We start from the raw sequence: 22,093 nt of genomic DNA on the forward strand, positions 1-22,093 counted from the left end.
AGACTGGGAACATATTCTTGGTGGAGGGAAGACCATTGGCAAAGTCCTAGAGAAAGCACAGTTCGGTATAGCGGCTCCTGTCTGTAATTCCATTACTCAGGAGGCTGAGACATGAAGAGGGTACAAGTTAAAGAGGAGTTGAGGCTGGAGAGATGGCTCAGTGGTTAAGAGCACTGACTGCTTTTTCAGAGGTCCTGAGTTCAAATCCCAACAGCCACATGGTGGCTCACACCCATCCCTAATGAGAAGCAAATAAAAAATCTATGGGGTAAGGGTGGGGGTTTGTGGGGGGAGGGCAGGGGGGGGGTAGAGGAAGAGGGAGAAGGGAAGGGGGAAAATGTTTAAAAAAAAAGAGGAGTGATTTCTACAAACAAAGGAAGGTAAAAATAAGAACAGGACGGTGTCAGGGAACAGAGGGTCTCAGATGCTAGCCTGGTCTAGAGAGAGCCAGGGCTAGAAGGCCCTCAAATGCCGTTCAACTCCCCAGCACTGTGTCCTTGAGGCCTGCTCAGGCACACAGAGGGACTTTTGCTTCTTACCTGTGATTGGCAGAGTGAGGTTTCCTGCTCAGAGCTCAGTCAAGCGTGTCTCCACAGGTTTCTAAGCTGATACACAGTGTCTCTCTTCCTGTGGCTTTGTGGTGACAGTGAGAGGCCCCATCCAGTTTGCTGTGCACCCGTGTGAGGGTGACCTTGGCAGGTGGCTACTGAGGAGGAGAGATTGGTAGTGGCTACAAGTTCATGTGCACCATTAGGTGAGAGGTCTCCTTTTAAAAAAATATTAACTATTAATGTCTTTTGTTAAGCGTGTGGGTGTTTTTCCTGCATGGTGTGTTTGTACCACATGCATTCAGTGCCTAGAAGCCAGAAGAGGATGTCAGATCCTCTGGAACTTGGAATAAGCTGGCATTTGGGTGTTGAGAATCGAACCTGGGTCCTCTGAAAGAGGAGCCAGTTCTCTTAAGTGCTGAGCAGTTTCTGTAGCCCCTTTGATTGTTTCCTTGAGACTGGGTCTCACTGGTAGTCATGGAACTTTCTGTGTAGAGCAGACTCAGAATTCTACCTGCCCCTGCCTCTAGAGTACTGAAATTAAAGGTTTACACCATTTCATCGGTTATGGTTTTTTGTTTGTTTTGTTTTGTTTTTTGAGACAGGAACTGATGTAGGTCAGGGTGGCATCAAACTCAATATGTAGCTGAGGATAACCTTAAACTTCAAATCCTCTTGCTTCTGCTTCACAAATGCTGGGATTACAGGCGTGTGCCATCACACGGGTTTTTATTTTTTATTTTTTTATTTTTTGGTTTTTCGAGACAGGGTTTCTCTGTATAGCCCTGGCTGTCCTGGAACTCACTTTGTAGACCAGGCTGGCCTCGAACTCAGAAATTTGCCTGCCTCTGCCTCCCGAGTGCTGGGATTAAAGGCATGCGCCACCACTCCCGGCTCTTATTTTTTATTCTTTGTTTGCTCTAAAAAATTATTTATGCCAGGCATGGATCTGGGGCTACAGGCAGTTGTAAGCTCCCTCGTGTGGGTGCTGGGAATTGATCTCAAGTCCACAAGAAGGGAAGTTAACTACTCTTAACTACTGACCCATCACTCTAGCCCCCAGTTCCTAACTTTTTACCCACAAAAGACCTGCTGGGGGGGCCGGCGAGATGGCTCAGTGGTTAAGAGCACTGACTGCTCTTCCATGGAAGAGGTCCTGAGTTCAAATCCCAGCAACCATATGGTGGCTCACAACCACCCATAACGAGATCTGACGCCCTCTTCTGGAGCATCTGAAGATAGCTATAGTGTACTCATATAAATTAAATAAATAAATCTGGAGACAGAGAGAGAGACAGAGACACGCACACAGAGAGAGACAGAGAGAGAGAGAGAGAGACAGAGACAGAGACAGAGAGACAGAGAGAGGCAGAGAGAGAATGAACACAGGAATAGCCCAGCCCAGGTACTCAGCTTGGGGACACAGCAGGGAGCACATTAGGATGAGTGGGGCCTGACCGGAAGAGGAGCTTTCTTCATCCAAACCTGGATAGGAACTAAATAGATCCCAGCAGTTCTGAGACAGAGTCATTGAAGGAGAACTGATTGAGATAAACGCCAGGAGGTCTGACTAGGAATTAAGGTGTCCTCACCTGCCTAAGGAAGCACCCCAAACTCTCAAGGTCACCCCTGCTCAGTCAGAGTCAGTGGCTGGGGAAACAGGCCTGGGTCTAAGAACTAAAGCTGGGGCTGGAGAGATGGCTCAGTGGGGAAGAGCACTGGCTGTTCTTCCAGAGGTCCTGAGTTCAAATCCCAGAAACCACATGGTGGCTCACAACCATCTGTAATGGGATCCAATGCCCTCTTCTGGTGTGTCTGAAGACAGCAACAGTGTACTCATATAAATAAAATAAATAAACTTAAAAAAAAAGAAGCCATAAAAAAAAAAAAAGAACTAAAGCAACCTTACTCCACCTTCCACACCCTGTTGGCTTGAGCCTGTACCCTGCCCTGGCTACCTACATATGTCCACTGGTACTTTGTGTTGTGAAAGTTGGGCAGAGGCCAAGTTCAGCTTTTAGTGGGCCACCAAGGTAAAGGTGAGACTCCAAAGAGAATCAGCCCAATTGAGCCATGCCTGATGTTAATTTCAACACATCCATCATTTATTTTAGAAATATTTATTGGAGGTGGGCTGGGAATATAACACTCTCCTTACCTAATTAGGGGCAAAGGGGCAAACTACTGTGGTGAATGTAATAGATGAAAGCAAAGAACTCCAGAAGTTGAGTGATTTACCCAGAATACTTGTACAGCTGGGACCTGGCCTGCCCTCTGCCATAGCTCCCTTCCCCTGAACTTTCGCCAGCCTGCTTTTGATTCTCAGGCTCTCTGAGTCAGAACCTACCAGCAGAACCAGGAGATGGCCAGGTAGGGCTAGGCCAGCCTTGAGCACCAGTGTGATACCAGGTAGGTTCAGTAGCCCAGGTGACATCCCAGGTGCTCCGAGAGAAGTGGAATGACTAAGGTGACACCATCTTACTTTGTGTCTGCCTGGACACTCCACACCATGTCACCACCACCTCCACCACCACCTGCTCCTTCCCCCCCCACCCCACCCCCACCCCACCCCCACCCCAAGTAGCCACATCCACGTTGGCAAGACTTTTGGGACTGGCTGTGACCCTGAACAAGGATTGCCTGGGACTGGCATAGAGATGGGAATGTGGAAACGGGAGGCGAGGAAGGAATTCCTCTTCTGATGGTTGACTCATGTCCTGGGCCCCTGCCTCCTTCAGAACCCTTATTTCGCCATCTGTAAAGTGGGCACAATGGCGGCCTCTCCTGGTGCTCGATGCTCATGGTCTGGTCCAGGCCCAGAGAAGAGCGGGAGGGGAATGGGAAGGAGTGAGGTGGGCAGGGCATCCTAGGGGCTCTCAACTCGGCCCTGGAATTGGGAAGGGTGCAGGGAAGAGGAGGCGCAGATGTGCGCTTGTCTCACACGAGCAGCCACATTTAGCCACTGAGTCGGGACTGAAATATTCCTGAGGGAGAAGAACCCTGAGGCTTCAGGGCGGCAACGGCTCGGGCTCTCGTCAGTGGGGAGCTGGGAAGGGATGTTGTCACCATCTGCCTCGTGTCTGTCTGTGACTAAAATAATACTGGGGTGAGACTCGCCGCAGGCACAGGCCCAGCCGCAAGGTTCCCCAGAAAGGGGGGGGGCTTGCTGGAAACCTTGTGGGGAGCAGTTGAGGGGAGGGGTGTCTGGGGTAGCCCTAGTCTCTCGCCTCCCCAGGGACCACAAAAACCATGGGGGTATATGGGTGTAGACACATTGCGGAGGAATTAGCCTCATGGAGGGGGTGTGGATGACCCCCCCTCCTCTAAACACATACACTCCAAGACCTGCCAGGGTCAGCTCCAGGGAGAAAAGCATGTGCTGAGATCTCAGCTAAGCAGAAACAGCATTAGAACAAAGTCAGAGAGACAGACCAGTGCCTGATTCGGCTTTCACGAGCTTATCCAGAATACTGAAACCAGGAAACAGCGAGAAGCTATTTTAATTTCCGCCGACGTCTAAGCTTCGGGTCTGCGGCTTGCTGGGGCTTTTATTTTGAATCCAATATGGAGGATGTTCCGTAATCTCGGGGATAAGGCCCCTGAGGCTGAGTGGCTGCCTTTCTGGCATGCCAATCATGTACCACTTTCCTCTAACTGTTGGTACCCCTGGACTTGGGTAGATGACCCTTCAGGTCAGGGAACCTGATGTTTGGCATTTGAGCAAAGCACCCATATTCTGATTGTTTAAGTGGGCATGATCAGTTAGGCTTTTTTTTTTTTGTAGAGAGAACAGACCCATGACCTCAGTGGTTTACAGAGGCAGCCTAAACCATTCTACTAACATGGCACAGGGTGGTCAGTTCAGTGGTCAGTGCTCGAACACCTATTCTGTGCCAACTTCGGTATGTAAGGTAGGAAAGTCTATAAACTTAAGGGGTGTGTGGAGAGGTGCTGGAGTTGGGAGTAACTTGGTCAGAGACCTTGGCTGCTGTCTTGAGGAGGTGTCAGATACACAGGGCTGGGGAGGAGTGATCAGCCAAGGAAGAGTTCTCTAGGCCCAGTACCCAGGCAGCAAGGGTGTGTGGAGATTGTCTCTCTCCTGAAGAGATTATCCAGGCCACACTTGGATTTTTTTTTTATTTAAAAATCATTTTATTTTTATTTTATGTATATGGGTGTTTCACCTGAATGTGTTCATGTGTGCTTAGTACTAAGGACAGCAGAGGGCACTGAATCCCCTAAAACTGGAGTTACAAAAAGTTGTGAGCGACTATGAGGGTGACTGGGAATTGTACCGGGGTTCACTGAGAGAGCAGCCAGCGTTCTTAACTATGGAGCCATCTCTTCAGCTCCACTCTTTTAGCCATGATGGAGAGACTGCATATGTCAACCGTGTCATATATCCAGTCAGCTTTGATAACTCCCCACGGAGTCTGTGCCCTTGGTACCTGTGTTACAGACAAGGAAGATGCTCATAGAGATCTCTTATGTTACATGAGAGGAGCTGGAGAGATGGCTCAGCAGTTAAGAGCACCGACTGCTCTTCCGAAGGTCCTGAGTTCAATTCCCAGCAACCACATGGTGGCTCACGACCATCTGTAATGGGATCTGGCACCCTCTTCTGGTGTGTCTGAAGGCAGCTACAGTGTACTTATATATAAATATAAGAAATAAATATTTTTTAAAAAGTAAAAAAAGAAGTTACATGAGAGGTAGAGGCATGACTTTGGATGATGCCTGCACTCATCAGGCAGCACCTGTGGACCTACTAGGTTATACTCAGGTGAAGAGCTAGAGGGCTTCTTAGATTCTGGCCCCAGCAACACACTCCAGGTTCCCAGATGACAAGCTTCTCAGACTATGTGTGTGGAGAAAGGGGTGCTGGTAGAGTGTGGGGTTCCTACTTTGCAACCTTAAGCCTCGGTTTCCTCGCCTGTAAAGTAATGCTAGCCTGACGAAGATGAAGAGAGAAGGCTGTGCAGGTGATCCTGTGGAGTCTCATGAGCCTCCAACCTGGGCAGACATTCCTTGCAGCCCTGGGAGGGATCTTTCCATCCTAACCCAGCCACCGACTTATCCCTGCAGCTGACAGGCCCTGCCACCAGAGCAGTGACTGCCCTGAATTATTCAGGAGCCTCTAGGCCTCTTCCACATCTCTTCCTGTCTCTCTGCATGCCAGACTGTCAGTGCAGGCCTCAGAGCCTCTGCCAGGGAGTTGTTGACCTCAGGGCCCCAGAACCTCGGCCTGTTCAGCTGGGGCCATTACTGCAGGAGGATGGGGTAGTGAGAACGGAGCTGGGCGTGAGGGAGCAAGAGCATCCCTGTGAGCACGGCTGTGGGAACGTGGCTGTGCATGTGAAGTGTGACTGTGTGAATATCAGCCCATGCATGGCACTGTGAGTGACAGTGAGTGACAGTGTGTGGGCACTGGGCAGATGAGTGGATGAAGAATGTCTGTGCCAAGTCCTGGAGCCCATGGCTCTGTGGGACTCAGATCACTGCCCAAGGAGCCCAAGAGAGATGATTCTGATCCCTTTTTCTTCCTGGGGCTAGAAAGGCTGAGAGCCGAAAAGAGTAAAAGGTAGGGGCTCTTCTCCAGGATTGAGGCCACGAGGCAGCTCCCAAGGCCTTAGGGACCTGGGGAGGCTGTTTTCTATAGGCAGGAAGGAGTGAAAAGAGTCCTGTCTACTAGATGAGATGTTTCTCTACACACTTCTGTAGTAGGTGTGCACAGTAGGTGTACACAGGTGGAGTTGTTGGGACTTGTGGGTAGCATTAAAGAAGTGGGGGGCCTAAGTGTTTAGAGGTCAGGGCAGGAGTGTGTTTGGTGTGAATGTTGAGCTCTGTATGTTGGCCAAAGGCCTTGTGAGGCTGAGTTAGTGTTTGTGTCTGTGAGACTATGTTTATAAGCCTGTATATACAACAGTGAGTACCTGTTTGTATGAGTATAGGTGCAGCTTGTAGTAGTAAGAGTGTATGTGTGTGGAATTATGCTGTTTGTGTGAGAGGGGAAAGGCAGGGAGGGAGCAAATTGGGATCCACACAGCAATAATGCTTTATCTCTCCTCAGGCCCTGCTTGGCACATCCTAACTTCTCTGACTGCATTTTGGGATCACTACTGAGTCTGAACCTCAGCGCCCTTCGAGGGGCAGAGCCACAGGTTGGGAGTGGGTGCTGAGACTGGGAGAGAGACTTTTTTTTATGGGGGGCAGCTACAGAGGCCGATCTAGAGATGTGCTCCTTCAGCTCTTCTCTCACTGAGCCTGCTTCCTGATCAGAACAATGGGCCTGTACCTGCGGACCTACCCACTAAGTATCCTGTGAGCCGTCCTGCTCTGTGCTCTGAGAAACCGACATGAAGGCCCATGTACTGGTCTGCCTGGAGACTGAGGAAGAGTTAAGACTGATTCATTCTTCCTTGCCTGGACCAAGACTCTGACTTGTCTTCCTTCCTACACTCCTCCCGTTGGAGGGATGTATATACTCATAAAAGAGGGTGAGCTCACAGGTCATCCATCCATCCCACTGCATTCTGCACTGCATTCTGGGTAGGTTTCTCCTAACCTCCAGCCCACAGTCAGAAACAGGAGCAATGTCCCTCCTGACCAGCCCATCTCTGACTTTATTTTCTTCCTCTCTACAGTATGGGTATTCTGGGGTAGGAGGACCAAATATCCTTGCTGTCTGGTCCTTAGAGTTAAGTCTGTCCCTTCAGTGTTCCCCTGCACCCATCTGTAGAGCTGTGTGGCCTGGGCAGCTGTCCGGCTGAGCCGGTTAGCAACACAAGACAGATGGCAAGGGATTATCTCAGCTTCTCCCAGTGCCACCGTGGCAGAGGCAGTGGGTGAGGGGAGGACTCTCACACCCTCCCTCCCTGTGTACACAGATATTCTCTCACTTTGTCGTGCTCTCTCTCTCTCTCTCTCTTGCGAGCACACACACACACACACAGTCACACGCAGAGTCACACACACACACACACACACACACACACACACACACACACACACACACACACACACAGAGTTTCCTATTCTCTATCCACCACCATCCTTGCTTTTTATGAGGTGGGCATGGAGGCAGGAAAAGGGATGGGATTATGTGAGCTTGTGAGAACCGTGGGATTTGGTGATCTTGCTGCCCCGCTCTGCTTCCAGACTATAGGCTGAACCAGCTGGGTCTCCCAGGCTCCTCTTGGACCAATCCATTGCCTCTAGGGTTTCTTTGCAACTGACTCCACTGAGAATGGTAGGTTCAGGAGAACACAGTCTTATAGAAGGCCCAGGGCCCAGAGATGTGTTGAGATGTGTCTAGAATCACACAGCTGGTTGGGTCATGAGGAGGTTGCGCTTTGGAGGGTAAGAAGGTAATGGAATCCCTTAGGTGTTTGAACACTGGTTCACAGGACTGAAAGCAAGGTGTACTTACCACAGTAGACGAAGACCCCATATCATATGTATCACGGGGACATGCATACAGGGGCCACAGGAACAACCTTCGAAAATGCTGTCAGGCTTTGGTGAAGTGGGGTCTCACTTGAGCTTGGGTGGAATAGGGTACTACAAGAGTCAATTCATCCATCTACACCCCAGGTCAAATGGCTGAGGGTTTTTTCCTTCAGCCTTAGCCACAGACCCAAATCTCTCACAGCATTGACAACTCTCCAACCCCAGAGTTTTGAGTCATCTTAGCCCCTGGCAGAAGGTTGTGGGTCCTAAAGATGGGTGAAATTTGGGGAAGGCACCCTGCCCCCCTTTCCTCAGCATGGGTGGAAGGGCCAACTGCTGGAGTAAAGGGAGGGTGGGAAGGTCCTGATGGGAATTGATTCACCATGCTTAGCTGCCAATATCCCAGCTTCTCCCTCTCTCCACGAGTGGCTCAGGGTCGGCTGAACAGAGTCTGCACTGGATGCAGAAGGAGTACATTGATCAAGACGCCCTGTTAGAGGTTCCAAAGGTGGTCCCTGGGCCCCATGGATTTAGTCACGTCTGCCTGACTGGCTTGTAGAGGGAAATACGATCTCCAGGTCAGACTGGCCTAAGGATAAGCTATAGAGCAACCCCACCCACCTCTGAAACGGTAGTATTTGCAAGCTTGCAGTGTTCCTGTAGCAAACAAGAGGATTACTCATCGGGTCAGCCCCTTTAATGACACTGGATGGCTTTTAACAGCCTGTCAGAACCAAGCCCCGCTTCTCAACGCGTCTGTTCCTCCTCAGCCCCCATTGGGAAGAGGAAGTGAGCATATTAAAGAATGCTGGGTGCAACCTGTCTCCTGGGTTATGGCCAAAGCTGTACCTCTCTCTGTTCCCTTTGGGTCTCGAGTTAGTTATCCATGTCTGTGAATCGACCCGCCTCCCTTCAGAGCATGGCTGGAGTTCCCGGGGGAGGGGGCTACAAGAAATCTGGAGGGGTATGTCAGAGTCTCTCTCTTTCCTCATGGGTGCGACTTAAGCTTTTCTTAAGATTTCAAAGTAACATTCTAAAGAGGCACCATAAGAACCAATCCGAGAAGCCATGTAAATAACGGCCTGCTGATTGGCTGTCTCCTTCACGCCCTTTACAAAACTTCAACTTCATCAACTATCCACGAAGATTTTTTTTTTTTCCTCCCTTTTGGCCTTCCACATTCTAAAGGAGTCTGGGCCTGGAATCACCCAGGCCATGCCCTGCCTTAGACTGCCTGGCCTGCCTAGTGGGCTTGCACAGGGACCTGCAGGAGCCAGTGCTCCGCTCTGACCCTGGCCCTCCCCGGTTCATTCTAGCACCGAATCTCCGCGGAGGCGTCCTGGAAAACCAGCCCTTCCTTCTTTGTAGGACCGCCGCACAGCGGGCTGCAGGCCGCGGGTATCGAGCTTGGCTGGGAAGGATCGATATCTGCCCGCTGGACTGATGTGCGGACGAGGCAGCTCGACTGGGCGGGCTCTGTAGCAGAGCGACAGCTGCGCAGCGTACCCCCCGCACTTCCCCTCCCCCCCCCGCACTCCAGGGGAAACCGAGGCGGGGAAATGACGCGGAGATCTAGGGCGCGGCTACGGGCAATGGCAGTCCCATGCTCTGAACCACAGCCCTCAGAGTAGGGTTGGAGTAGCCCAGTGTCCTGCCCTGCTCCCCAGCCCCTGTACGTCCCCACCCTCCAGGATCACCCGCACTTCGAAGCCAGTGCAGCTTGCACCTCTGTTCGTATTTAGTCCCCTTGCTCCATCCTTCCCCTTCCTCCCACTACAAATGTGTGTTTCGTTCTAGCTCCGAGGTTCCTTCATCATCCTTTCTCTCCGTGGGTGTCTCTGTGTCTAACCTACTCCATCTCTATTTCTCTGCCTGTCTAGGTCCCTCGGTCTACGCTTTGGTCTCTCCTCGCCTCTCGCACATTTTCGCTTTCTTTGTCTGGCTTCCTCTCTCTCCCTCCTTTCAGCCCCCCTCCGCACACACACCTCACAGCCCTGTTTACGACATCCCCAGGGCTGGCAGGTGGGCGGGGCTGCAGCAAAGAGGGGGTGAGAGAGGGAGACGCAGCCCCCCCCCCCCCCCCAGCTGTTAACCTTCACGCTTCAGGCCTCTGCGGATGGCAAAGGAGGGGGAAAGCCCAGCTGCCAGCTTGGCGGAGGTGACTGGGCGGGCGCTGGGAGTGCCCCTCCCTCTGGCTCGTCTCTCAGGAGCTCTGGGGCGGGAAGGAAGGTGATGGAGGGCGCCCTCGGTCAAGGGAGGCCCCAGGAGGATGGGTGGGTGCCCCCGGGAGCCCACAGTTGGCCGGATCGGTACCCAAGGTGTGTGTGTGGGGGGGGGGGGCTATGTGCGGCGCCGGCCCCTGCCCGCAGCCGGGCCGGACGTGGGGGCCGGCGTGAGAATCCCGCCCATCTGTGAGCCGGCCTCACGCCGTCAGACCCAATTTATCTCGCCGCCAAAGTTTCACAGCCATCTGCTCGAGTGGAACGGCTTCCAGCGCTGGCCCCACCGGGCCCCCCAGCCAGCGCGGGGATGTTTTCCAATACGACGGCATCGCGACTCCCCACCACCATCCCAAAGCAAGGGGGTGGGGAAGGCGGCAGAGCGCGCTGCGCGGGGCTGGCAGGCAGCCCTCTAACGCGAGCGAGCCGACCCTGAATTTTAAGCGATTGATCAGGAAGCGCAGGCCGTTCCCATCACTTTAGAGCAGCCAAATGCGGAGGCGCAGGGATTTCAAGGGGCCTTGCGGAGGCGGTAATGAGGTCACCGTCACCGCGCCCGCCCGCAGGCAGGAGGATGCGAAGGTCTGCGGACACAAATGCACAGGGGCCTTTGAACAAGTGTGCACGCCCGTCTTTGAACACGTCCTCACCCCTGTCACGTGACCTCTGGGCCCCACTGCTGACCCAAGCTCTGAGCTAATCACCCCTGGGGCCTGCTTGTTCGAGCACAAGCAGTAGGAGAAAATAAGCTAGAACTTTGCCTTGCCTCATCCATGACTCTGTCAGACGGTTGCCATCATAGGAGCGTCAACCGTCATCTCTTGCCTTCTATGAGCATAAAATACATCCATTTGGCAACCTGTCTATCACACATTTAAACAAGCCAGCAGTGACAGCTGTGCCCAGGCCCTGGTAGGCAAACAGGTGTACACATCCCGATTGCACACCTGACAGCGGTGCTTCTACTGGTATACTCCATCGCCTTCCCCTTATACATACAAGCATGCAAACACAGCACGTGCCCCCATAGTCCCTCCCCGAGGCACACGCCTGTGTACACTTGCTCTCCAGCCCCCGAGGTCGCTGCTGTGTCCGTGCGGCTGGGCGCATCCACTGTGGGCCAGCAGCGCGGGTGCAGACCTCGAAGAGAACAAAGGCCGGGCGGGCGAGGGGGAGGGAGGGGACTGAGCCCCCGGTCTCATCCTCCTTGGCGATGTTCGTCTGTCTCGGCTCCGCGGCCACCGCATCGAGCGGCTCTGATTGCCGAGTAAATCACCAGGCTGATCTGAATAATTATCGTCTCCTGAAAAAAAAAAGGGGGGGTGTAAGGAATAAATAGAGGAGGGAACAGCCACCTGATTTCTCTGAGCTGGATAGGGGGGCTAGGTGGGAGTGGGTGCCCCTGTGGGTCTTGGGAGCATGGACTGGGATGCAGTGTGGATGGGGCTGGGAGGTCCTCAGGGCAGAGTCCTACCCTAGAAGGGGCCGTTAGGCTCCGCTGCATTCATCGCCCCAGTTAAGTCAGGTCCGCTGGAGCTGTCCCCTCCCCTGCTAGGCCTGGCGCCTTACACCAGTAGCTCCCCCCTCCCGCCCCCGCCAGCCCTGTAGGGCACCCTTCTGTCTCCAGGGCTTAGTTAAGCTTGTCTGCTCCCTGGAACACCCTCTTCCTAGCCCACACTCTTATTTTGTCAGGCTCTCTCATGGCTGAAGGGCAGCCTCCCTGCTTCCTGTGGGAATTCATCCCGACTGTCCAGCCCTCTCCCATCCTGCCCTCCCCCGTGGGCCAATGTTTGGTTCCACATTTTATGATTGACGCCGGTGTTGTCTTCTGGACTCCACAGCTGAATGGCAGCTTTGGTGTTGAAACAGGTTTTTTGTTTGTTTGGTTGGTTGGTTGTTGTTGTTTTAGAGATTTTTTTATTTATTTAATGTATATGAGTGCACTGTAGCTGTACAGGTTGTGAGCCTTCATGTGATTGTTGGGTATTGAATTTAGGACCTCTGCTCGCTCAGGCCCAAAGATTTTATTTATCATTATAAATAAATACACTGTAGCTGTCTTCAGACACACCAGAAGATGGTGTCAGATCTCATTACAGGTGGTTGTGAGCCACCATGTGGTTGTTGGGATTTGAACTCAGGACCTAGGGAAGAGCAGTCAAGTGCTCTTATCTGCTGAGCCATCTCTCCAGCCCTGTTGTTGTTGTTTTTTTTAAAGAAAATGTTGGTAGTAATGACAATAGCAGCAGTTGCTGTTTCAACCTTAGCTTTACTGGGATATACTGGCCCTGTGTGGAAACATCATCTTCAAAATGTATTTCTTTTTATGTATGCATTCATGTATTGTGGTACGTATGTGAAGGTTGCAGAAAAACTTGTAGGTGTCTCTCCTTTCACCATGTGGAGTCTGGGAATCAAACTCTTGTCAAAATCAGTGGCAAGTGCTTTTACCATTGACTATCTTACTGACTTTTTAATTTTTTAAAAACTTTTTAAAAGCACCCTATCTTGCCAAGGATAGCCTGAACTCCTTTCTGATCTCCCGCCTCTGCCTCGAAATACTGTACTCCCAAGTCATGAACTACCACACCCTGCCTGGGAGCATCCTCTTTGAGCAGGTGTGTTGGCTCATCTCTGAAATCCTAACACTCAAGAGTCTCAGACTGAAGGGTTGTCATGAGTTCGAATCTGCCCTGGACTACGTAGTGAATTCCAAGCCAGCCCGGACTACATAGCAACACGGCAAGAACATTTCTTTACAGAACAAAACAAAGCTGGGTGTGGTAGCACATGCCTTTAGTCCTAGCACTGAGGAGTCAGATGCAGGTGGATCTGAGTTCAAGGCCAGCCTAGTCTACAGTGTTCTAGGTCAGCCAGAGTTACACATCAGCCAGAGTTACACAGAGAGACCTTGTCTCAAAAACCAAACCCAACAAAAATCTCTCAATGGATCTTCCCTATTTTAGCAGCGGGGAACTGAGGATTAACAAGAGAAAACATGGATACCTTTCCTGGGGAGGGCAGTGCTGGCCACCTGCATCCTTCTGCATTAGCCTGTGTCTTCATGGACTGGAGGCCCTGCCCCCAGCTCTGTCCCAGCCTGCTCCTCCCACTCCCCTTTCCTAGTCTCAGGAGGGACACAGTTCATGTATTGTGACCTTTCTCCCCGACCCCCCAGAGGGCATGACCTTTTCCCATAGCCCCAACATCAAAGGAGAGGCAGCTCCTTCGTTCTCTGCATCTCCTGCCTGAAATGGTTCCAGATGTGAGGCTTTGCCAGAAAGCAGGGTGAGGATGGTCTTCCTTCAGGAGCTGCCCTGGAGAGAGGCCCAGGATCCCCATGCCCACTTCCCTGCAAGTGCTCCCTGTCTAGGAGCAGAACATGGTCACTGAGGGCATTGTGGTTAGCGAATAACTTCTGAAGAGTCTGAGGAAGGAGAACCCCTTTCAGGCCTAAGTGTCTGGAACAGGAGAGATGGAGGCTATAGCTCTCCCTAGGTTTGCAATTTACTCTGAATGGAGGACAGACTTCTGGATCTGGGATGTAAGAGCCACAACTAAGGTTAGCGTTTGTTCTTTCTAAAAAATATTTACAGTTTTTTCCTTTCCCTTTCCTTTCCTTTCCTTCCCTTCCCTTCCCTTCCCTTCCCTTCCCTTCCCTTCCCTTCCCTTCCCTTCCCTTCCCTTCCCTTCCCTTCCCTTCCCTTCCCTTCCCCCCTCTCTTCCTCTCTTTCTTTCTTCCTTCCTTCCTTTCTTTCTTTCTTTCTTTCTTTCTTTCTTTCTTTCTTTCTTTCTTTCTTTCTTTCTTTCTTTCTTTCTTCCTTCCTTCCTTCCTTCCTTCCTCTCTCTCTCTCTCTCTCTCTCTCTCTCTCTCTTTCTTTCTTTGAGACAGGGTTTCTCTGTGTATCCCTGACTAGCCTCACTTACTATGTAGAACAGGCTGGCCCCGAACTCACAGAGATCCCACTGCCTCTGCCTCCCGAGTACTGGGATTAAAGGTGTGAGCTGCCACTGCCTGGCCAGGCTTTATCTATTTAATTGCTATGTGTATCTGTCTGTGTGTAGAAATATGTACATGCATGTGAGTACCTTGGAGGCAAGAAGAGGGAGTCAGATCTTTTAACACAGGAATCACTGGCTGTTGTGAACCACCAAGTGTGGGTGCTAGGAATGAATCTCATGCCTTCTTTAAAAGGTCCTCTGAACAATGCTCATAACGTCTGAGCCATTTCCAGCCTCTCTCTCAATTTTTTTTTCTAAGATTCATTTTATCTACTTTTAAGATTGTATTGGGTCAGGTGTGGTGCTGAATGCCTTTATAACTTAAAGAAATGTTTTCATTGGTGTTTTGCCTGCATGTATGTCTGTGCGAGAACGTGAAAAGTCTTGAAATTGAAGTTCAGACAGTTGTAAGTGCATATATAGGTGCTGGAAATTGAACCCGAGTCCTCTGGCAGAGCAGCCATCTCTCCAACCCCTAGGGAATGCCTTTAATCCCAGCACTTCATAGGCAGAGACAGGCAGATCTCTGAGTTTGAGGCTAGCCTGGTCTACTGAGCCAGTTCCAGGTGAACCAGGAATACATAGAGAAAATGTCTCTCAAAATAAACAAACAAGCAAAATATTTTATTTATTTATTTATTTATTTATATGTCAACTGGTATTTTTAAAAAATTTTCTCTTCTCTTCTCTTCCACTTTTTAAAAAGATGTATGTATTTATTATATAAACAGCTTTGTCAACAGGTATTTTGCCTGTATATTTCTATGTGTACCATTCCAGTGCCTAATGGCCCTAGAGGCCACCGAGGGTGTCTAATCTCTTTGTATCAGAGTTATAGCTAGTTGTAAACACTCATGTAGATCCTGAGAACTGAACCTTTTCTGAGAGCAACAAGTGCTTGTGACCATTGAACAATTTCTCCAGCTCCATTCTTTTTTTTTTTTAAAGACTTATTTATTTATTTATTTATTACTTGTAAGTACACTGTAGCTTCAGACACACCAGAAGAGGGCATCAGATCTCATTACAGGTGGTTGTGAGCCACCATGTGGTTGCTGGGATTTGAACTTCGGACCTTCGGAAGAGCAGTCGGGTGCTCTTACCCACTGAGCCATCTCACCAGCCCCTCCATTCTTTTTTATATAAATGTGTGTATGAATATGCATGTGTGTATGCATGTGCCTGCAAAGGACAGAAGAGAGATTTTATCTCCTGGAACTGGAGTTTCAAATGCTTGTGAGCCATGTGATGTGGGTGCTGTGAACCAAGCTCAGATCTCCAGCAAGAACAATAAATGCTCTTAATGTCTGAGCCGTCTCTCCAGCTCAAAGTTGGGTTCTTGAGGTTGTGCAAGGAGGCCAAGGACTAAGTAGTTCGTATCCAACTCCCCCACTCCTTAAAGGAATACCATTGTAATGGGGAAACTGAGTCAGGGACCTCTAACTGGCTCCTAATGAATAACGCCTATGCAGATGTTGTCCATGTAGGGACCCTGCCTATCCAGATGTTGTCTGTGTGGGAACCCTCCTTACCCAGATGTGGCCCATGTGGGAACCCTGCCTATCCAGATGTTGTCCATGTGGGAACCCTGCTCAGAGCCTCCAGCGTTACTTAATGAATAGGAAGGTTTGAAAATCTTTTTGCCTATGGCTTGGGTAGAGGTGGGACAACTGGGACACATTGTAGGCCCAAGAGGGACATTCATGAGTCTGAGTTGTGGGAAATCTAGGCAGGGACCTTCCTGGATTTAAGAAAACATCATCCTCGGTCTTCTCTGGGGCCCAGGGCAGGACCTCCTTCCTGGGAGAGGAGCAGAGGCTGTTATCCTTGGGGTGGTTCACAGCCCCCAGTGCCTCTGCTGGCAGATTCTTCCAACAACTGAATAATTCTTTGATAACTACAATGTGTTAGGTGACCGCAGGAACTTGGGGAGCATACTCACTCACATATCATACTCCAACAGTGTCCCCCAGGAATCTGAGAGAGTGGTAACGAGTGTGACAAAGTCTTTGGGATTAGACAGATCCATGTTCAGACCCTGTCCCTACTAATTATTAGCTGAGAACAAGCAAGTGGGTCTCAGTCTCCATATCTACAAAAGGGGAATTGGAATGGCGCCTACTTCCTAGTGGGCCTGAGAGCAGTCAAAGGCCTATCTTGGAGATGGAGTTGCTCAGATCCATTATGATTAGGGATGAACTCCAAGAATGCTTCCTTTTTTTAAAAAAAATATTTATTTATTTATTTATTTGATGTAAGTACCCTGTAGCTGTCTTCAGACACTCCAGAAGAGAGCATCAGATTTCGTTATAGATGGTTGTGAGCCACCATGTGGTTGCTGGGATTTGAACTCAAGACCTTTGGAAGAGCAGTCGGTGCTCTTAACCACTGTGCCATCTCACCAGCTTCCCCAAGGATGCTTCTTGATCATGGCCCACCAAGGCAAGGCTGCTGTCCAGCCTCCCTACCCAGAGGACAGAGGTATTTAGTCTCAGAATGGCCTATAAACTGCCCCAACTCCCACTTGGGAAGGAGTAGTTCCTCCATCTGTCATAGTCTTTCCCTGGTAGCCTTTTTTTGGGTATTATTATTATTGTTGGTGGTGGTGTTGTCATTATTTTGCTCAGATTTTCACCTATCTGTGTCTCTTTCCATTCCTGCCTCCCTCTAAATTCAGAGCTTCTCTCTCAAGAACAGCCCATTTCTCCATCCCATACATTCAGTATAACTTACTACCCAGGTGTGGTGGCCCATACCTTTAATTCTAGAACTCTGGAGGCAGAAGCAGGCACATTGCCAAGAATTTGAGGCCAACTTGATCTACATAGTGAGATCCAAGATAGTTAGGGCTAACTAGAGAGACCCTGTCTCAAACAAACAAACAAACAACCCCCCCCCCAAATCAACGTACTACCTGGCACAAATGCAGGTCCATGCATGTAAGTCTCAAACACACATACTTATATTTGAGTGCCCACAGACAGGAGTCATGTATAGAGGCAAACTGGAAGAAATGACCACCTACATGCTCAGACTCAGGTGTACACAGGTACAACAGGTAACTATCCCATAGATAATATGAACACACAGTACAGTGAAGTGCAAAGCAGTACAATAAAGACCCACCCCATGACAATCACATAGGACATGTAAGCATATAGCACATGCAGGAACCCACATGCACATGCATTGAACAGAAGGATACAAGCCAGTAAGCATACATGCCAATACTTAGACAAGGACACACAAGCTTATTTGCACAGTAGGGACACACACTCATGCACACACACAGTCACACACTAGCACTGCCCCCACCCCCCTCAGGGATCTGGCTGCCCGCCAAGCATCGCTTTCTGCTGGGTGTGCACAACCTTTCACAGGCTCTAATTGAGTCCAGGGTGATTTATAACTCAGCAGTGGCCCTGCCTGCGTGGGCTGCCCCCTCCCTCTACAGCCTTGGCCAGAGACTTGGGCCACTCCCTACTAACAGGGTCACAGACACAAGTCCCTTGGAGGGAGCTTTTTCCTTTTTTTCCCCACCAGACCCTTTTTTTCATTCTCGACTTCCTCCAGAAGTTATGGCTCAATCTGCCCACACCACTACCACCATCAAACCCAGTGTCACACAGTCCAGCCATTTGAAGACCAATCACATAGCCTTTCTAACCTGCCTGGCTAGGAATAAACACAATTCTGACTGCAGAACCCCTGTGCTGCCTCAGCTGCCTCAGCTGCCGCAGAGAAATTGGATTTAGACATGAGAAGGGGCTTCACCATCGAGCTGGGAATGGACTGTGGGCTTTGGTTAGCAGGGAATAAAAAAGCATGAGTTTGAAGGGGAAAGTCTCTGAGAACCTCATTTCCTGCCCTCCATCCTTTTGGGGAACTGAGAGCAGATTGTGACCTCTTCTCTCAGCTGTCCCCATGGCTAGTGTGACTGGGCTTGTGATTAACTGAATTAATTAGGTCCTAAGTTTAGGCTCATAAAGTCTCTTTATCCACCTGAAGAACTGCAAGGAGACTGATGTTCTCTCTCTCTCTCTCTCTCTCTCTCTCCCTCCCTCTCTCTCTCTCTCTCTCTCTCCTTCCCTCCCCTCCCCTTCCTCTTCCCTTCCTCTCTCTCTCCCTTTCTCTCTCTCTCTCTCTCCCCTCCCCTCCCCTTCTTCCTCCCTCCCCCCCCTCTCTCTCCCTCCCTCTCTCTCCCTTTCTTTCTCTCTCTCTCTCTCTCTGTGTGTGTGTGTGTGCGCGCACACACACACACACACATACATCTCCTGATATTTCACCTCTGATCCCAACATGGGCAAATATTCTTAGCCCTGGCTCCAGAGCTTCAGCACAGAGCACTTGAATCTTCTCAGCTGCACCCTCTCCTGTTGGGTGCTACTGTTGTTATTCCTCTTGCCAGTGATGGTAACCAATGCTCAGAGAGGCAAATCCTTGCCAAAGGGCAAACATCTGGTTCAAGGCAGTGCTGGGAGCTTAGTATGGTATATGGGCTTGTCATCACAGTACTCAAGCGTGGGGTGGGAGGGCCTTGAGGTAGATGCTAACCTGGGGTGTTACACAATGAGACATTGGGGGAAATAGACTTTTATAAGTGTAGGCAGGAGGAGCAGAGGAAGTTCAAGGTCATTCTTGATTACATATCAGATTTTAGACCAGCTTGAGCTATGTGAAACTGTCTCAAACAACAACAACCACCACCACCACCACTGCCCCCCCATCCCGCTGCACCCTCCCCACCCCATCCCCCTTGAAGAGATGACTCACCTGCTCTTCCAGAAGACCCAGGTTCAATTTTTAACACCCACAGGTCAGCTCACATCTGTTTGTAACTCCAGTCCTAGGGTATCTGATACTCTCTTCTGGTCTCCAAGGGCACTGCATGGATGAGGGGCTGGAGAGATGGCTTATCTATTAAAAGTGCATGCTGCTCTTGAAGAGGACCAGAGTTCAGTTCCCAGCAGACACAGTGCTTTGAACAGTTCAGCCTGTTGGGCCAGCTCTAGGAGATTCAATGCCCTCTTCTGGCCTCCGTGGTTACTCAAAACACACACACACACACACACACACACACACACACACACACACACACACGTTCACGGACACTGACATGGACACATGGACACAAATAAAAAGAAATAAGTAAATAAATAAGTTTATTTATTTATTGAGACAGGGTCTTACTATGTAGCCTTGGCTGTACTGGAACTCACTATGAAGAGCAAGCTGGCCTCTAACTCAGAGTCTGATTCCACAACGGAGCTCAACCTGCTTTCTCGGGGACCAAGCTGCATTTGAAGCCAGGGAGAGTTCTCATCTCAGAAGAGGAACATCTAGAACACAGCAATGAGGGACTCAGAGATTGTTTATGAGGGACCTCTCTGTCAGTAGAGATGTTGGAAGACAAGATCAATATGCGTATGACCATGAATGTGTTTATATGCACACATTCAGTGAGGGAGAGGGAGCATATGTGTGTATGGCTGAACTGAGCCTGGCAGAGTTAATCCATGTGATGATATTAATCAATGTTTCCTATCTGCTGGTGAGTCTCAGACAATACCCATGGAGAGGAAATGGAATCCCATTTTATAGATGAATAAAACTGAGATTCTGACCATTCTGGTCACCCGCGCAGTCTCACAGAGTAAAGACAGCTCTTCTCGTTGTCAAATGCAAAAGGTAGAGACACTTGTCTGTGTTCTGCGGCCCAGGGACACTGCTTCATCTGTAGTGTTGTGGGCCACACTTGGACTTCTGTGAAGTTGTGAAATGGGTGACCTTGAGGGTTGTCTCAGACACCCAGAGAGTGTGTCACTTCGATATGTGTGTCCCAGACAGAATGTTTGTATGTGGATAACTCTGTGCATTTATGCTTGTCTCTATACATGGCTCTACATTTGTGCTCATTTGCAGATTTCAGTGTGTCCCTCCCTGAATGACTTGTGACATGTCTGTTTGCCCTGCTTCTGGGAGTGTGTCCACATTAGCTTCTATGCCTGGTTGGGGTTGCATACACTTTGGAAGTGTTTTTAGGTGTGTGACATGTGGCCTCTGTATCTATGACAGTGTAACTTCCCTATATCTGTAACTATTTAGTCACAGTGACTAAATACATGGGGTAAGGCTGTATGAGAACCTGAATTGGGTTGGCATAAAAATTAAGGGGATTAAAAAATACCAAACAAGCAACATTCAAAACAAAAACTCTCAGTGATAAGGGGGAAAAATCATATTTTAGTTTCCTATTAATTCTAAACAAAACACAGAGCAGGGCATGGTGACAAATGCCGGTAATTCCCGAATTTGGGAAGTGGAGGTTGGAGGAACGAGTTCGAAGCCAACCTCCGGATGCTTGAGATCTTGTATCAAAAAGAACAGAAAAGAAACATGGTGTGTGTAGGATTTATAATCAGTGAGAAAAACCCATAAGGCAAAACCAGTTGCAGGGCGCGGGCTCCCTGTGCGCCTGGGCTGCCGCAGGCTCCCACCCCGCCAGGTGAGCCTCCCCCGCTCTGGTCACGCTGCGCTACGCTGAGCCGCGGTAATTTCCGAGTCGGCGACCGCTTTGTGTGCACCGGTTGCGGTCCTGGGGGCGGGGATGGAGGGCGGGCTCTCTCTCCCCCCTCTTGCTTTTTATTGGGTCATTAACAACGGCCCGGACTGCCGCTGCGTACCCCCCTCTTTCATGTCTGCCGCGCCTCCCGCCTTTATCTCCCTCTGCCGCGCGCCGTAATTCGATGCCAATCAGGTTTGCGGCTCGGAGGCCGCGGGATCAAAGCCGGGCCGCGGCGGGCGCTGGCGAGAGTGCGGCTGGGGGAGGAGGTGGGGGCGGGCAATGCTTCCCAGCTCTGGGCACCAGCGGTGCGTTTCCCTCCAGCCCCGGGAGGGGCTCAGACAGCCTCGAGGGGTGGCAGGACCGCGTGGTCCTTCAGGCCTGGGGAGCATAGGGACGGCATCAGGGAGTGACATGGAGGGTGTTGCCTTGCAAGGTTTTGATAACAAACGTGAAGATAGCCCAGCATTGTAGGCCAAGGCGCCAGCTTGGTCAAAAGGCTGGGAGGCAGAATCTGGCGGACTGTAGTTCAGAAACCGGGAAGAACTGGCTGGTTAGGTGTTTGGGCTGTGTTGGACTGGCAGGAAGCCATGGAGGGTTCTGGAAAGGGGTGGGGCTTAGAATCTCAGTTGGTTTTCAGGATATTATTCATCTGGTGAGCTCTCTTGACTCAGTTTCCTCTGGAAGAGAGTGAAGCCGTGGAATTCTGGAATCTCAGAGGTCAGCCAGATTCATAAATATGATTTTTAAAAAGAAGAAGAAGAAGAAGAAGAAGAAGAAGAAGAAGAAGAAGAAGAAGAAGAAGAAGAAGAAGAAGAAGAAGGAGAAGAAGAAGAAGAAGAAGAAGAAGAAGAAGAAAAGAAAGCAAAACAACAAAACGCTCCACAGTGGGAATGGTGGCCCATGTCTATGGTCATAACACACCTATGACTAAGGCTGAGATGTGAGAGTCCACCAGTTTTAAACAGAGTGCAGCGGGCTTTCAGCTCGATGGTAGTGAGGGTGGGTATCGTTTACCAAGGTTCTACCCACAGCTCCACATCAGATGAGAAAACAGAGGCAAAGAGACAAAGTTGACCTGCCCCGGGGATTCAGAGCCAGGATGGGACTAGAACCAGACCACTTCCCTCTCACTCTCCTCTGGGTTTAGGGATGGATGGATGGATAGGGGGAGGTGTGAAGGTTTTGGAGCCACTTGTGTGGAGAACCCAGGTCCTTCATTGATTAGGCTTAGTGGGAGACAAGTCTGCAATCATCTCCCCAGGTTCTCTGCCACCTGCACCGTTTCTAAACTTTGTCTTTGGACCCTGTCA

General features: G+C 50.3%; 2 long non-coding RNA genes across 3 annotated transcripts; one reads left to right on the forward strand and one right to left on the reverse strand.

Moving 5' to 3' along the window:
• The first annotated feature begins 627 nt into the window (after positions 1–627).
• Positions 628–8,815, forward strand: C330008A17Rik (RIKEN cDNA C330008A17 gene). Of its 2 annotated transcripts, none has more exons than NR_165175.1 (2): positions 628–754; positions 6,619–8,815. It is a non-coding gene; the product is annotated as an RIKEN cDNA C330008A17 gene (long non-coding RNA). The 2 variants fall into 2 exon arrangements; NR_165176.1 differs by lacking the exon at positions 628–754 and adding an exon at positions 3,427–3,654.
• Positions 8,816–11,072: 2,257 nt separating this feature from the next.
• Gm36416 lies at positions 11,073–11,944 on the reverse strand. Its single transcript, XR_386166.4, has 2 exons — positions 11,691–11,944; positions 11,073–11,519 (listed from the first exon to the last, which is right to left on the reverse strand). It is a non-coding gene; the product is annotated as a predicted gene, 36416 (long non-coding RNA).
• Positions 11,945–22,093: the final 10,149 nt, after the last annotated feature.

This window comes from Mus musculus, chromosome 18 (assembly GCF_000001635.26).
Source record: "Mus musculus strain C57BL/6J chromosome 18, GRCm38.p6 C57BL/6J".
NCBI classification, from domain to species: Eukaryota; Metazoa; Chordata; class Mammalia; order Rodentia; family Muridae; genus Mus; species Mus musculus.